Consider the following 15,266-nt stretch of genomic DNA (forward strand, 5'->3'; position numbering starts at 1 on the left):
CTACTAAAAATACAAAAAATTAGTATGTTGGCAGGCATCTGTAGTCCTACTCGGAAGGCCAAGGCAGGAGAATGGCATGAACCTGGGAGGCGGAGCTTGCAGTGAGCCGAGATCGGGCCACTGCGCTCCAGCCTGGGCGACAGAGCGAGACTCCATCTCAAAAAAAAAAAAAAATTAGCTGAGTGTAGCATTGGGTGCCTGTAATTCCAGCTACTTGGGAGGCTGAGGCAGGAGAATCGTTTGAACCTGAGAGGCAGAGGTTGCAGTGAGCCGAGATTGCATAACATTGCACCCCAGCCTAGGTGACAGAGTGAGACTCTGTCTCAAAAAAAAAAAAAAAAAAAAATTTGCCAGGCGGTAGTGGTGTGCACCTGTAATCTCAGCTACTTGGGAGGTTGAGGCAGGAGAATCGCTTGAGTCTGGGAGGCGGAGGTTACAGTGAGCCAAGGTCGTGCCACTGTACTCCAGTTTGGGCAATAGAGTGAAACCGTGTCTCAAAAAAAAAGTAAAAAGAATTCTGAGAGGTCTGAAGCAAGGGAATATGCCTGGAGCCCCACGACCTCTGCCCTCCCTCAGCACCCCCACCCAGGACACCTCTACTACATGATTTCTCAAAATCGTCCAGCCCAGACTTACTATCAGACACTATGGAGTCTGGGCCTGTAGAGGGTGCACCTCAGGGCCCACCAGCGCCCCCATATAGAGAGACCTGGCCCCCACTGCTGGTCTTCTGCCTGCTGACAAATGATGCTGACTGTCCCCCGCCCCCAGCTGTGACTCCCAGGCCCATCTATCAGCCACCCAGCCAGCACGATTGGAGTTTAATGATGTCATGACAGGAGTGATTACAATTGTTAATTACCTTCCAGCCATCAGCAGCTTCTGCAGGTCCTCCGCCATGTGACGGCTGCCACGGCTACCCTGTACCTGCACATACTACTCCTGGCCTCATCGACCACCCCCAGTCGTGCTGCCAAATGCCCTGGGACACAGCAATGGGCATTTCTGTGGGCATCTCCCCAAGACCCTGGCACTCTGAAGGCCCGAGGGTTCTCCCCCTGGTTTAATGTATAGAACCCATGCCATCAGCGTCCTGAAGGGAAACACCGACTACATCCCTTTCTGCTCACAGCCAGTGGCTCCCCACTGCCACAGCATAGGCCAGACGTGGTGGTGCACACCTGTGGTCCCAGTGACTCAGGAGACCGAGGTGGGAGAATTCTGAACTTCAAGACTATAGTGCACTATGATTGTGCCTATGAATAGCCACTATGATTGTGCCTATGAACTTCCACAGAAGAAGCTCCCTACCTTCCTCCAGTCTCGTCTCCATCACTCCACTCCACACACCCTGCAATAGAATTGCCTGCGTCCCCAGCCGCGCCTCAAATGTTCCCAGCTCCGTTCCTTGGCCTGTGCCATTCCTCCACCTGGAAAGCCTTTCATCCCAGCTCCATGCTTTCAACTTCTACCTGTTCTTCCAGGCCTGCATCAAAACTCTGCGGGATATGGCCCAGACCCTTGCTCCCACCCCCGACTGACTTTGGCCCCCTTGGGTCTCCTGTGGCGCTTCCTCTGACCCTCCTTTCTCGCACACCAACCTCCTAACGTGCTTGAAGTTTGTGTCCCTGTCCTGTCTCCCCCATGGCAGTGAGCTCCTGGGCAGGCTTCAGCCCCAGCACAGGGCCTGGTGCGCAGCAAGTTCTCAGAATGAGTGGATGAATGAGTCAGAGCAGGCCTGGGTGGGGGAAGCAAAAATGGCCCAGAGGGGAGGCAGGGTGGCCACTGCTTCCTCCTCAGGGGACTCTGTGCCCCCAAACACCACATTACACAGGAGGCGCAGCTTTCTTGCTGTGTCCCTGCTGGCCCCTCCAGCCCTCCTCCACCCTAACTGAGTCACCAGAACTAGCAAAACTGCAAGCTGAATTCTGCTACTCCTTGGCTTAAAACTCTCCTCACCTCAAAAATCAATTCCTTAGTTTGGTGCCCAGGTTCTTCATGCCCATGGTGGGTGCCTGCAGAGCTACCTGCTCAGCTCACCACCACCACTTTCCTGTGTGTACCCCACACACCCTCCCTCATCACAGGGGATTCAGATGGCCCTGGTCCACACTCTGCCAATCGGACTTTCTCTCTTACCCTGGGAATAATGCTTCCAAGATGCAGAATGTGTAAATGCTGCAGGGGAGGTTATGGTCCCCTTGGAGCCCAGAAAATACAGAGGAAACTGGGCTGCAGAGAGGCAAATAAAAGGGACGAGCATGAAGAAGGAAAAGAAAGAGGGGCACCAGGCGGCCTCAGTGGCTCATGCCTGTAATTCCAGCGCTTTGGGAGGCCGAGGCGGCCGGATCGTGAGGTCAGGAGTTCAAGATCAGCCTGGCCAATATGGTGAAACCCTGTCTCTACTAAAAATACAAAAATTAGCTGGGCATGAGGTGACAGGCGCCTGTAGTCCCAGCTACTCGGGAGGCTGAAGCAGGAAAATCACTTGAACCCAGGAGGCAGAGGTTGCAGTAAGCCGAAATTGTGCCACTGCACTCTAGTCTGGGCAACAGAGCAAGAGACTCTGTCTCAAAAAAAAAAAAGAAAAGAAAAGAAAGAGGGGCACCGAGAGACAAAACGCGTTCAGGTGGCTCTGCCAGCCTATTCCATGCCTTCTCTAGACCTGGTTCCCCTGGATCCAGGAGGCTCTTGTCCCCTTTAAACATAGTTCTTTTCTTTTCTTTTCTTTCTCTCTCTCTTTCTTTCACAGAGTCTCACTCTGTCACACAGGCTAGAGGGCAGTAGCGCAATCTTGGCTCCCTGCAATCTCCGCCTCACAGGTTCAAGTGATTATCCTGCCTCAGACTCCTGAGTAGCTGGGACTACAGGCATGTGCCACCACGACCAGCAAAATTTTCTTTTTTTTTTTTTTTTTGAGATAGAGTTTCTCTCGTCACCCAGGCTGGAGTCCAGTGGCATGATCTCAGCTCACTGCACCCTCCGCCTCCTGGGTTCAAGCGATTCTCCTGCCTCAGTCTCCCAAAGTAGCTGGGACTACAGGTGCCTGCCACCATGCTCAGCTAATTTTTTGTATTTTTAGTAGAGATGGGGCTTTGCCATGTTGACCAGGCTGGTCTCGAACTTCCTGACCTCAGGTGATCCGCCCACCTCGGCCTCCCAAAGTGCTGGGATTACAGGCATGAGCCACCGTGCCCAGTTTTCTTTCTTTCTTTTTTTCCCGACCTCTCAAGACAGAGTCTTGCTCTGTCACCCAGGCTGGAGTGCAGTGGCATGATCTCGGCTCACTGCAACCTCTGCCTCCCAGGTTCAAGCAATTCTCCTGCCTCAGCCTCCTAAGTAGCTGGGACTACAGGTGTGTGCCACCACAGCTGGCAAATTTTTTTTTTCTTTTTTTAGATGGAGTTTCTCTCTTGTCACCCAGGCTGGAATGCAGTGGCATGATCTCAGCTCACTGCACCCTCGGCCTCCCAGGTTCAAGCAGTTCTCCTGCCTCAGCATCCCAAAGTAGCTAGGACTACAGATGCCTGCCACCACACTCAGCTAATTTTTTGTATTTTTAGTAGAGATGAAGTTTCACCATGTTGACCAGGCTGGTCTCAAACTTCTGGCCTCAGGTGATCCACCTGCCTTGGCCTCCCAAAGTGCTAGAATTACAAGCATGAGCCACTGTGCCCAGCTTTCTTTCTTTTTTTTCCCCCCCAAGACGGAGTCTTGCTCTGTCACCCAGGCTGGAGTACAGTGGTGCAATCTCGGCTCACTGCAACCTCCGCCTCCCAGGTTCAAGCAATTCTCCTGCCTCATCCTCCCATGTAGCTGGGATTACAGGCACCTGCCACCACACTTGGCTAATTTTTGTATTCTTAGTAGAGACGGGGATTTCACCACGTTGGCCAGACCGGTCTCAAACTCTTTACCTCGTAATCTGCCCACCTCAGCCTCCCAAAGTGCTGGGATTACAGGTGTGAGCCACCACACCCAGCTTGGCTTTCTTTTTTTTTTTTTTTTTTGAGATGGAATTTTGCTCTGTAGCCAGGCTGGAGTGCAGTGGCGCAATCTCGGCTCACTGCAACCTCTGCCTCCCGAGTTTAAGCGATTCTCCTGTCTCAGCCTCCCGAGTAGCTGGGACTACAGATGCACACTACCATTCCCAGCTAATTTTTGTATTTTTAGTAAAGACGGAGTTTCACCATGTTAGCCAGAATGGTGTCGATCTCTTGACCTCGTGATCCACCCGCCTCAGCCTCCCAAACTGCTGGGATTACAGGTGTGAGCCACAGCGGCTGGCCTCTTTTTTTTTTTTTTTTTTTTTTTTTAACAGAATCTAGCTCTGTTACCCAGGCTGGAGTGCAGTGGTGTGATCTTGGCTCACTGCAACCTTCACCTCTGAGGTTCAAGTGATTCTCATGCCTCAGTCTCCCAAGGAGCTGGGATTATAAGCCCTGTGCCCTCCATGCCTAGTTAATTTTTGTATTTTTAGTAGAGATAGGGTTTTAGTAGAGTCATGTTGGTCAGACTGGGCTCAAACCCCTGGTCTCAAGTGATCAGCCCATCTTGGCCTCCCAAAGTGCTGGGATTGCAGGCATGAGCCACAGCACCTAGCCTGCCTTCCTTTCTTCCTTTCTTCCTTCCTTCCTTCCTTCCTTTCTTTCTTTCTTTCCTTCTTTCTTTCTTTCTTTCTTCCTTTCTTTCCTTTCTTTCCTTTCTTTCTTTCCTTTCTTTCTTCCTTTCTTCCTTCTCCCTTCCTTCTCCCTCCCTCCTTCCCGACTTCCTTTGTTACAGGAAAGGAGCCCCCATCCAGACCCCAGTAGAGGGTTCTTACAAGAAATTATTCAGGGCGAGTTCTCAGTGCAAAGTGAAAGCAAGTTTATTAAGAAAGTAAAGGAATAAAAGAATGGCAGCCGGGTGCAGTGGCTCACGCCTGTAATAGCACTTTGGGAGGCCGAGGCTGGCGGATCACCTGAGGTTGAGAGTTCAAGACCAGGGCCGGGCGCGGTGGCTCACGCCTGTAATCCCAGCACTTTGGGAGGCCGAGGCGGGTGGCTCACGAGGTCAGGAGATCGAGACCATCCTGGCTAACACGGTGAAACCCCATCTCCACTAAAAATACAAAAAATTAGCCGGGCGTGTTGGCAGGTGCCTGTAGTCCCAGCTACTCGGGAGGCTGAGGCAGAAGAATTGCTTGAACCTGGGAGGCGGAGGTTGCAGTGAGCCGAGATCGCACCACTGCACTCCAGCCTGGGTGACAGAGCAAGACTCTGTCTCAAAAAAAAAAAAAAAAAAGGAGAGTTCAAGACCAGCCTGACCAACAGGGAGAAACCCTGTCTCTACTAAAAATAAAAAATTAGCTGGGCATGGTGGCACATGCCTGTAACCTTAGCTACTTGGGAAGCTGAGGCAGGAGAATCGCTTGAACCTGGGAGGCGGAGGTTGTGGTGAGCCAATATCACGCCATTGCACTCCAGCCTGGGCAACAAGAGTGAAATTCCATCTCAAAAAAAAGATTATTCCATAGACAGAGCAGCCCAGAGGGCTGCTAGTTGGCCATTTTTATGGTTATGTCTTGATGATATGCTAAATGAGGCGGGGAGGATTATTCAAGTCTCCCCTTTTAGACCATATAGGGTAAATTCCTGACGTTGCCATGGCATTTGTAAACTGTCATGGCACTGCTGGGAGTGTAGCGGTGAAGATGACCTTCTTCACGTGGCCATTTTGGTTTTGGTGAGTTTTGGTCGGCTCCTTTACTGCAATCTGTTTTATCAGCAAGGTCTTTATGACCTGTATTTTGTGCTGACCTCCTATTTCATCCTGTGACTTACAATGCCTTAACCGTCTGGGAATGCAGCCCAATAAGTTTCAGCCTCATTTTACCCAGCTCCTGTTCAAGACAGAGTTGCTCTGGTTCACATGCCTCTGGCACATTCTTCCTTCCTTCCTTTCTTTTCTTTCCTTTTCTTTCTTAGACAAGGTTTTGCTGTCACACAGGCTGGAGTGCAGTGGCACGGTCAGAGCTCCCTGCAGCCTGGAATTCCTGGGCTCAAGCAAGCCTCAGCCACCTGAGTCGCTGGGACTACAGAGGTGAGCCACCATGCCTGGCCAGTTAAGCTGCTTTCTGTTAAATGTGTAACAAAATGGAGGACATTTTGTTCTCCCAAACATGTCTAGTTTGGAAGAAACACCATATGTATCTGGAAGAAATACTTTGAAAAGCCATTTGGAGTGTGATGGGGACGTGGGAGAACAAGTTCCAAGGGCTTGTCCACATTCCACAAAGTGGGGAGGCTACCTTCTGAGAGGCAGATAGGAGCACCGTGCTGCTTCTAACAGTAGTCTGGAGTGGGGGCTCCTGAGAACCAGCCATCTCAGTTTCAGCCACATCCCTGCCACTTACTGACTGTGCTTGGAGACTGGGCTGGTTATTTCTGCTGTTGGTTTCCTCATCTGTAAAGTGGGGATGATGATAATTGTACCCACCTCACTGGGCTGTGGAAAGGATTCACTTGAGTTAGTAGATGGGAAGGACTTAGTGCCTGTTAACTAGCAAACACCCAAGTGTTAGCAAGAGTCAGAAAACGACGCTGTTGACACAAAATCCCTGTTAACTGGAGTCCTGGGGGAAACTGAGGCATGCAAGTCTGAAGCCAGGAGCTGAGGCACAGGTGAAGTTGAGAAGAAAGAGCTTGAAAGTGGAATATTCCCCCTACTGTGTTTCAGGGCACGTTCTGGATACCAGGCAGCAAAGTTTCAATCCTAGAGGGGAACAGGCAATAAATAAGGAACCTTCAGACGATGCCACAAAGACAACAGATGCTAGTAATGTGATGGGGGCTGGCTGGAAGCTTCTCTGGATCAGGCGGTCAGGGAAGGCCTCCTGAAGGAGGTGGCCAAGAGAGGATTAAATGCTTAAAGGCACCAGCCATGCAGAGGGAAGCCACAAGGAGAGACCAAAGGCTGGTGAGGGAGGCGGGAGAGAAAGAGCCCAGCAAGGCAGGGAGTGGTGTGTGAGGTCAGGGGAGCCACCCCAGGACAGGCAGCTGAGCAGGAGAATGGGAGAACAAAAAAAACAAAGGTGGCTATCTTTAGGTTCTTTGCTGTAGGGCATGAACAGAAATGGCCTTGTCCATCTTTGCTGTAATGTTCAGTTCATCCCACTTGCTCATTAATGCTTTTGGGTGGCTCAGTTCTCTTGTGGGAAAGGAGTCAGGGAAGTTCAGTGAAGAACAAAAACCAAAGAACAGATGTGGGTACACAGTGGGGTCCCGGGCAGGCCCCTGCAAGCCCATCCGACTCCAATCTTAGCCCTTCCTGAAAAGGTTCCACAAAAGTCCATATTCATCCAGGGGCCAAGACTGGTTAGCCCTCTGCAAGGAAGAAGCTGACAGAAGTCACTTTTGTCCTAAGGGCCTGCTAACGGCCAGGAGTCTCCCTCAGTGGCCTCCAGTGAGGAGTGGGGGTAGCACTGGTTTGGGCGTCAGTTGAGCAGACAGTGTTTCAATCTTGCTCTCCCATTTATATCCTGGGTGCTTGGGCAAGGCACTCAACCACTCTGCCCTATACCATAGAGTGACAGTTCCTAGGAAGGGTGAGTGGACTTTGGCACTGTGTAATGGGGTATGAATCCCAAGAGGCCCATAGTCATCCTACTGTCCTTCTTGGGGGATGGGGTCAGTGGGACAGTCAGTATGTTCTCCAATGAGAAGAGCAGTGACAGCTACCCCTTGCTGAGCACCTTCTAGGTGTCAGGCACATGCTAAAGAAAACACAGCAATAAAGACTAGAAAACACAGGCCAGGTACAGTGGCTCACACCTGTAATCCCAGCACTTTGGGAGGCCGAGGCGGGTGGATCACCTGAGGTCAGGAGTTCAAGACCAGTCTGACCAATATGGTGAAACCCATCTCTACTAAAAATATAAAAATTAGCCGGGTGTGGTGGCATGCGCCTGTAGTCCCAGCTACTTGGGAGGCTGAGACAGGAGAATTGCTTGAACCCAGGAGGTGGAGGCTGCAGTGAGCCGAGATCGTACCACTGCACTCCAGCCTGGGTGACAGAGCCAAACTCGTTTCAAAAAAAAAAAAAAAAAAAAAAACTAAAAACACAAGAAAGAGCACCGACCAGGCGTGGTGGCTCGTGCCTGTAATCCCAGCACTTTGGGAGGCCGAGTCGGGTGGTCACCTGAGCTCAGAAGTTCAAGACCAGCCTGGCCAACATGATGAAACCCCATCTCTACTAAACATACAAAAAACTACCGGGCATGGTGGTGCTCACCTGTAATCCCAGCTACTCAGAAGGCTGAGGCAGGAGAATCGCTTGAACCCGGGAGGCGGAGGTTGCAGTGAGCCGAGAATCGCGCCATTGCACTCCAGCCTGGGAAACAAGAGTGAAACTCCGTCTTAAAAAAATTTAAAAAAAAAAAAGAACGAGCACTAAGTGCAATAGTTCTACTACTGAGCAGGTCCCCCAATCCACCAGCAAGTCCAGATTCTGGGGGATGTGAATTTGTTGAGGAAAAATGAAGTTGGTCTTTTAAAGCCCAAATACCACCTACTGTCCCTGCCCGGCATGAAGAAAGCAAAGCCTCTGGAGTGGGGCTTGTCAGCACCTAAGGGCTGTAGGCGCAGGCTGCCTGTGTTGGGATATGGTGCCCAGGTGTCTCTGCTGTGCACCCCAGGAGCCAGGGCGGAGTTATGCATCCAGCAGATCCACCCCAACCAACATCAACAGGGTTATCACTGTGCATTACCACATACATTATCACATACATTATCACAGATCCTCACAACAACCCCATCAAATGGGAAATTGAGGCCCAGAGATTCCCCGGAGGTCACAGTTACAGGTTCCCCGGAGGTCACAGGTGGCTGGGCTGGGGTTTGAACCTAGATCTGTCTGACTGCAAAGGACATAACTGACGCTTGAAGGCACAGAAATGCCAGCTCTGGGGAGATAACAAGCACGCGGCAGGCAGGCTGAGCTCAGCATCCTCACAAGCTGAGGGGTCGTTGCGGGGGAGGGGGCACGGAAAGCACCAGGCCAGGATGCCGGCAGGGGTCCCTCTCAGGTCCCCTGAGGTTGGTGGGAAGCTGGCAGGATGGCAGAGGGGTAAGTGTGGGGTTCGCTCCTAGGCTGTAGCGCGGAGGGACAGGCATTCCGCTTCCCACCTCCCCTCACAGGCGCCCCACCAGAGGTGATTTTTCTACCCAGACCTTGCAACCCCAATCCTCCCCGGGCGACCAGACGCCCCCAGCCTCCCGCAGACCGCCCGCCCTCCGGCCCTGCTCCCTCCTGGAGCAGCCGGAAGCCGCAGTCGCTCTGCAGACACCCCCTGGTGGAAACAGCTCATTACGGGATGGAGAAAATGTGCTAGAACATTAGCTTAATAAATCAAGCGCTCCCGGAGCCCGGCAGCCGCCGCCGCTCAGCGAGGCGGGGCCGCGGCGCCCACCCCTGCTGGGACTGTGGCGGAGGCGGGGTTGGGGGTGCGGGTCCAGAATGCCTGCCTCCCTCCTGCCCTGCGGAGCCACGCTTTGCACCCCCATCCCGCCGCCGCCTTCGTCCCCCACCTCCTCGCTCCGAGTCAAGTTGCCCATATGGAGAGAGGCCTTGGGAGCCCCAGGACGCCGGAATCCTAGCACTGTCACTTGGCTAGATTGCTACCTAGAACCGGGGTCTCCTCGGAGCCTCGGTATCTTCATCTCCACGATGAACCAATAACACACCGTTGACTGAGGGCCAACTAAGTGCCGGTGCCCTCCCTGACTCATTGCAGCCCGGTGAGATCCAAACTGCCATCTCCATTTTTCACCATAATGAGTCTTGGAGCCTGTGGCCAATTATTTTTCAGTCCTGGTACCCTCTGCCCATGGTTAGTACTGAGCTGGCTGCCCCCACCTGTGCCCCTAGAGGGTGCTCTGTGAGAAAAAAAGACCTGTTCACAGCCAGATGCTGCAGGGCAGCTGGATGTGCAGAGCAACAGGCTGGCGCCTACCAAATCCAAGGGCTCCCAGCCAAAGAAACCCCAACCAATTGCTGTGGCAAAAGGGCTGCCTCCTGCGTGGGACTCAGGAGCCCCAGGTTCTTTGCCACTGGCCAAACCCTGTGTCTCTGTGGGACAGTGAACCCTTCCCAGTCTCTGCTCCCTGCCTTCCCGGGGCAGTGCAAGAGCTGGCCTAGGTGGCCTTTCCCTTCTAGTCCCAACCAAATTCTAAACTCCTGAGTGCCTGATGCAAGTCTCGCCCCTCCCTGGGCGTCAGTTTCCTCCTCTGTACAAGGCTTAGCCCTGGAGGAGCCTAAGAAGGCTCTTGCCTGCCATTCTACTCTCCTTCCTGCTGGTCTAGGTGGGGGAGGGGGTGGTGCAACCACCAGAGCTCCTTATGCGTGGAAAACCACTGTCTAGAGAGCTAATTCTTCCTGCTCTCTGAGGGGTGGAGAGAGGGGGAGAGAGAGAAAAAAATTCAATTACTGGACGTCTATTTGTCAACTCCTCCCTCCCCATTGACTTAATTTTCTCTAGCCAGACCCAGAGTCAGAGGAGGCAGGAGGAGTGAGCTGCAGGCCCAGAGAGGGAGGGAGAAAAGAGAGCAGGAGAAGCAGCAGGGAAGGAGAGCCCCTGTGGACATGGGGACATGGGGACCGGCCTGTTGGACACACACCACGCTGGGAAGTGTCATGTGGGCCATAAACAAACAAGCAGCACCTAGAGAAGAGAAACAGGTATTCCTGTGTGCCTCTCCTACCCAGGGCTTTGGAGCAGCACCACTCTCTCCAGGAAGCCTCCCTGGATCTTTCCAGCAAGTTAGGAGACCCCTATGGCTCCCACAGCCCCCTTGGTTCCCCCTAACACCATATGATATAGTCTGTTCACTTTCGTTCATTTATACAACACATATAGGTGGAGCACTTAGTATGTTTCAAACTAAGTGCTAGAAATAGAGTGGAAAACAGTAACCAGAGTCTACTAGGAAAGGCTGATAACAGAATAAATATAAACATATTTGGATTATCTACTGCTGTATAATAAATATCCCAAACCTTCGTGGCTTAAAATAGCCAGTCGTTTTTGAATCCCTCATGATTTCTGTGGGTTAGGAACTGGGAAAGGGCATGGCTGGGCAGCCCTAGTTTGGGGTCTCCCATGCACTGCAGTCAGACAGTGACTGGAGACGGCACAGCAGAGGCCAGGGCAGCTGGAGAAGGCTGGGCACTGTCTCTTTGGTTAGCTTCTGGGCTTCTCCATGTGATCTCTCTAAACTCCTTTGGGCTTCCTCACAGCATGGCGGTTCCAGGGCAGTCAAAGTGCTTCCCTGGAAGCTGGCTTCCGCCACAGTGAATTTCCCAAAAGAACAAAGCAGAAGTACAGAGCGTTTTTATGACCCAGCCTCAGTCATAAAAATAGTGCCACTTCTGCCACACTCTGTTGGTCAAGGCAATCTTAAAGTTCCACCCAGGTTCAAAGGGAGGAGACACAGCCCCGGCCTCTTGATTTGATGGTGGTGTCAAAGTCACATTGAAAGAGGAGCCATGTGAGATGAGAGACATTATTGTGACCATTTTGGGAAAATACAATTTGCTACAAAACCCGCTTAGATCTAAATAAGACCACCTGAAACCCTCCCTTCACCTTTACAAGTTAACGCCTCCCCATTTCTGCAAGTCCCCCAGGGTCTGACTTATATTTCCATGATCACCTCTGATTCCAAATTCCTACTTCTGCTGTATTTGATCAATTTTTGGACTCTCTCACCATCCTGTGGGGGCTGACTCTGTCACAAGCCACATGCCCTCCACAGAAACTCAATCCCTTCCTCAGTTTCCACAAAATGTTCACCTAAGGCAAATGAGGGCATGTGGGCTCTGCTAAGGACTTAAGGAGACAGAGGAGCAACTCAAGTGACTTGAAATGGAATATTAGACATCCCTGTTCATGGCCGAGGTTTATGCCTGGATCTCTTCACTCCGCATACCTCACCCTAGCTCTTATCTCCTCTCTCCACCTGTTCCTCCCAACTCCAACCCCAATTCAAATTATTGTCAGCTAAGCTAAGCAGTTCTCCAGGGTTCCTTGCCCTGAATTCAGCCCCAGGCACCCTTCAGGATGCTCAGCATAAACCGAAGGTCTTCCAAGTTCAGAGCTGCCTCCTTAGTCTCCTTAGTAGGTTGGTGTGGACTCCTTGGTGCAGTGATACATGTTTTCTTCCATTGCCCGAGCCAGAACCATCTAGTAGGACAGGGTCTCTAGTGGAGAAGTGCTTTGGATCCATAATCTCATTTAATCTTTAGAGTAACTCTATTCTGTCTAGTCTGTCTCCCTCACTGCACTGTGAATTCATAGCAGCAGGGCAGTCTGACTTATTTGGGTCTTGGGGGCCTACACAGGGCACTCTTCATAACAGCAATTCAGATGGCAGATGCCATTTGGATCAAGGTGGATCATTTGCCCGACCTCAGGCCCATGAAGCCAACCTGACCACCCTGTAGCCAGAGGACCGACCTGCTCTGAGGCAGCTGCCAGAGACTGCCTTCAATGGCAATTGTTTGTGGAGCACCCAACAGGAAAACATGATGAAACCCAACAGAAGGTGGACGAAGGACATAAAAGTAATTCACAGAATAACAAGCAATTTCTGGATTCTTAGTGAGTGTAAGTGCCTCTTCATACATTTGTTGGGCAATACTCAGTAATAAACCAAGAAACACAAATTAATGTATTAGCACTTTATACCCATCACAATGGCAGAAATTAGAACAGTGGATAATACTAAGTGCTGACAGCCATGTGGGGTGGTGGGAGCCCTCATGTACTCCTGGTGGGGTGCAAAATGATTCCATCATTCTTGAAGCAGCCTAACAATATTGAGTAAAATTAAGTATGTGCATGTCCCACCCGTAGCAATTGCGCCCCTGCATATCCCAGGGCAGTTCTCACACAGGTCCGCAGGGGCCACGTCCAAGGGTGTTCTGCCAAGTGAGATGAGGACATTGGAGGCAACAGAGATCTCCATCTTTTTTTTTTTTTTTTTTTTTGAGACGGAGTCTCGCTCTGTTGCCCAGGCTGGAGGGCAATAGCGTGATCTCAGCTCACTGCTACCTCCGCCTCCCAGGTTCAAGCAATTCTCCTGTCTCAACCTCCTGAGTAGCTGGGATTACAGGTGCATGCCACCACGCCTGGCTAATTTTTGTATTTTTGGTAGAGATGGGGTTTTGTGGTGTTGGCCAGGCTGGTCTTGAATTCCTGACCTCAAGTGATCCACCCGCCTCAGCCTCCCAGAGGGCTGGGATAACTAACAGTCATGAGCCACCATGACCTGCCGAGATGTCCATCACCTGGGGAATGGATGAGTAAAATGCAGTGAATGTACAAGCGGGAAACTCTACAGCAACGGGAAGCAACACTGAGATCTTCAAACACACGGAGCTGAGTCGGGGGGAAAATGCTACAGGAGACCTATAGCACCCAAAACAACACAACATCTTTTACCAAGATGCATGCATATTTAAGGTCATAAGTGAGATTTGCTGGAGTGAGCGCTCATAGAAAGAGGAGACTAGGGATGGGAGGGGGTGAGAAGAGGTAAAAACCCAGTATGTGTTACGCATTTACTATGAGACAGGCATAGCACTTAGAGCTCTGTATCAGCTCATTTAATCTTTGGAATAATTCTATGAGGTGGGTTCTATTAGTATGTCCACTTTTTCAGAGAAAACAGGCTTATATTGTCCAAGGTCACACCGTTGTGGAAGTGAGCAGAAGGGCCAGGTGTTGACCCAGGCCTTGGCTACTTTGTTGGCCTCCTCCCTACCTGAGTTCACCCCAATACCATCTCTGCTGAATGCTGGATTTGGCTACACCAGCCAGCCTTTCTTCTCCATCTGATGCTGTGGCCTCGGGTATCCACTGGCCCTGCTGGGACTCCAACCCTAGCCTTTGCCGCAGCCTCCACCTTTCCTCTGTGAGCCTCTGTGAGCCTCTGGCTGCCCCCCACCTTCAGCTCTGGCCCCTCCAAATCCAGACCAACAAATACTGGCCGGCAATCAGCACCCTCCACCCCCAAAGCACTGATTCCTGTAAAACCAGCTCAGGTCAGTGCTCTATGGGAGTCATTGGCTCTGGACACTAATTCCAACTCTATCTGAGCATTCAGTGCCCTCCACAATTGGACCCAGCTGATCTGGGCAGTCTTGCCTCACCACATAGAAGCCTTCATGCTTCTAACCATGACACCATGTTAGACTAAGCTTCTGGCCTTGACACGCCGTGGACTTTCACAAAACCTTCCTTGAACACCTTCTCTCAGCATGATGGGCCCCCCATCCTGTAAGGACCACATTTCCCTGGGAGGCCTCCTTGGGCCCTCCAGATGGCACAGGGGACTAGAATCAGGTCTGGCCAACAAGGGCTTTACAGACAGGTTACATGTGTCAAGTATGTACCTGAGGGGCCCGCCCCTCACCAACTGTGCTTCTGTTTTTTGTTTTGTAATAACGAAATAACTATTTCTCAGTGTTTTTTCAGACATAAGGAATATTATAAGCTTTAGTTGCTCCCTTGGCTTTTTTTTTTTTTTTTTTTAATTGAGGTATAGCCGGGCGCGGTAGCTCACGCCTGTAATCCCAGCACTTTGGGAGGCCAAGGCGGGTGGATCACCTGAGGTTAGGAGTTCAAGACCAGCCTGACCAACAGGGAGAAACGCCGTCTCTCCTAAAGATACAAAATTAGCCAGGTGTGGTGGTGCATGCCTGTAATCCCAGCTACTCAGGAGGCCAAGGCAGGAGAATCGCTTGTAATCCCAGCTACTCAGGAGGCTGAGGCAGGAGAATCACCCAGGAGGCGGAGGTTTCAGTGAGCTGAGATCGTGCCATTGCACTCCAACCTAGGCAACAAGAGCGAAACTCTGTCTCAAAACAACAACAACAACAACAAATACAGGCTGGGCGCGGTGGCTCACGCCTGTAATCCCAGCACTTTGGGAGGTGGAGGTGGGAGGATCATGAGGTCAGGAGATCAAGACCCTCCTGGCCAACAAAGTGAAACCCCATCTCTATTAAAAATACAAAACTTGGCCCGGCACGGTGGCTCAAGCCTGTAATCCCAGCACTTTGGGAGGCCGAGACGGGCGGATCACGAGGTCAGGAGATCGAGACCATCCTGGCTAACACGGTGAAACCCCGTCTCTACTAAAAAAAATACAAAAAACTAGCCAGGCGAGGTGGCGGGCGCCTGTAGTCCCAGCTACTCGGGAGGCTGAGGCAGGAGAATGGCGTGA

Source organism: Macaca fascicularis, chromosome 1 (assembly GCF_037993035.2).
Source record: "Macaca fascicularis isolate 582-1 chromosome 1, T2T-MFA8v1.1".
Classification (NCBI taxonomy): Eukaryota; Metazoa; Chordata; class Mammalia; order Primates; family Cercopithecidae; genus Macaca; species Macaca fascicularis.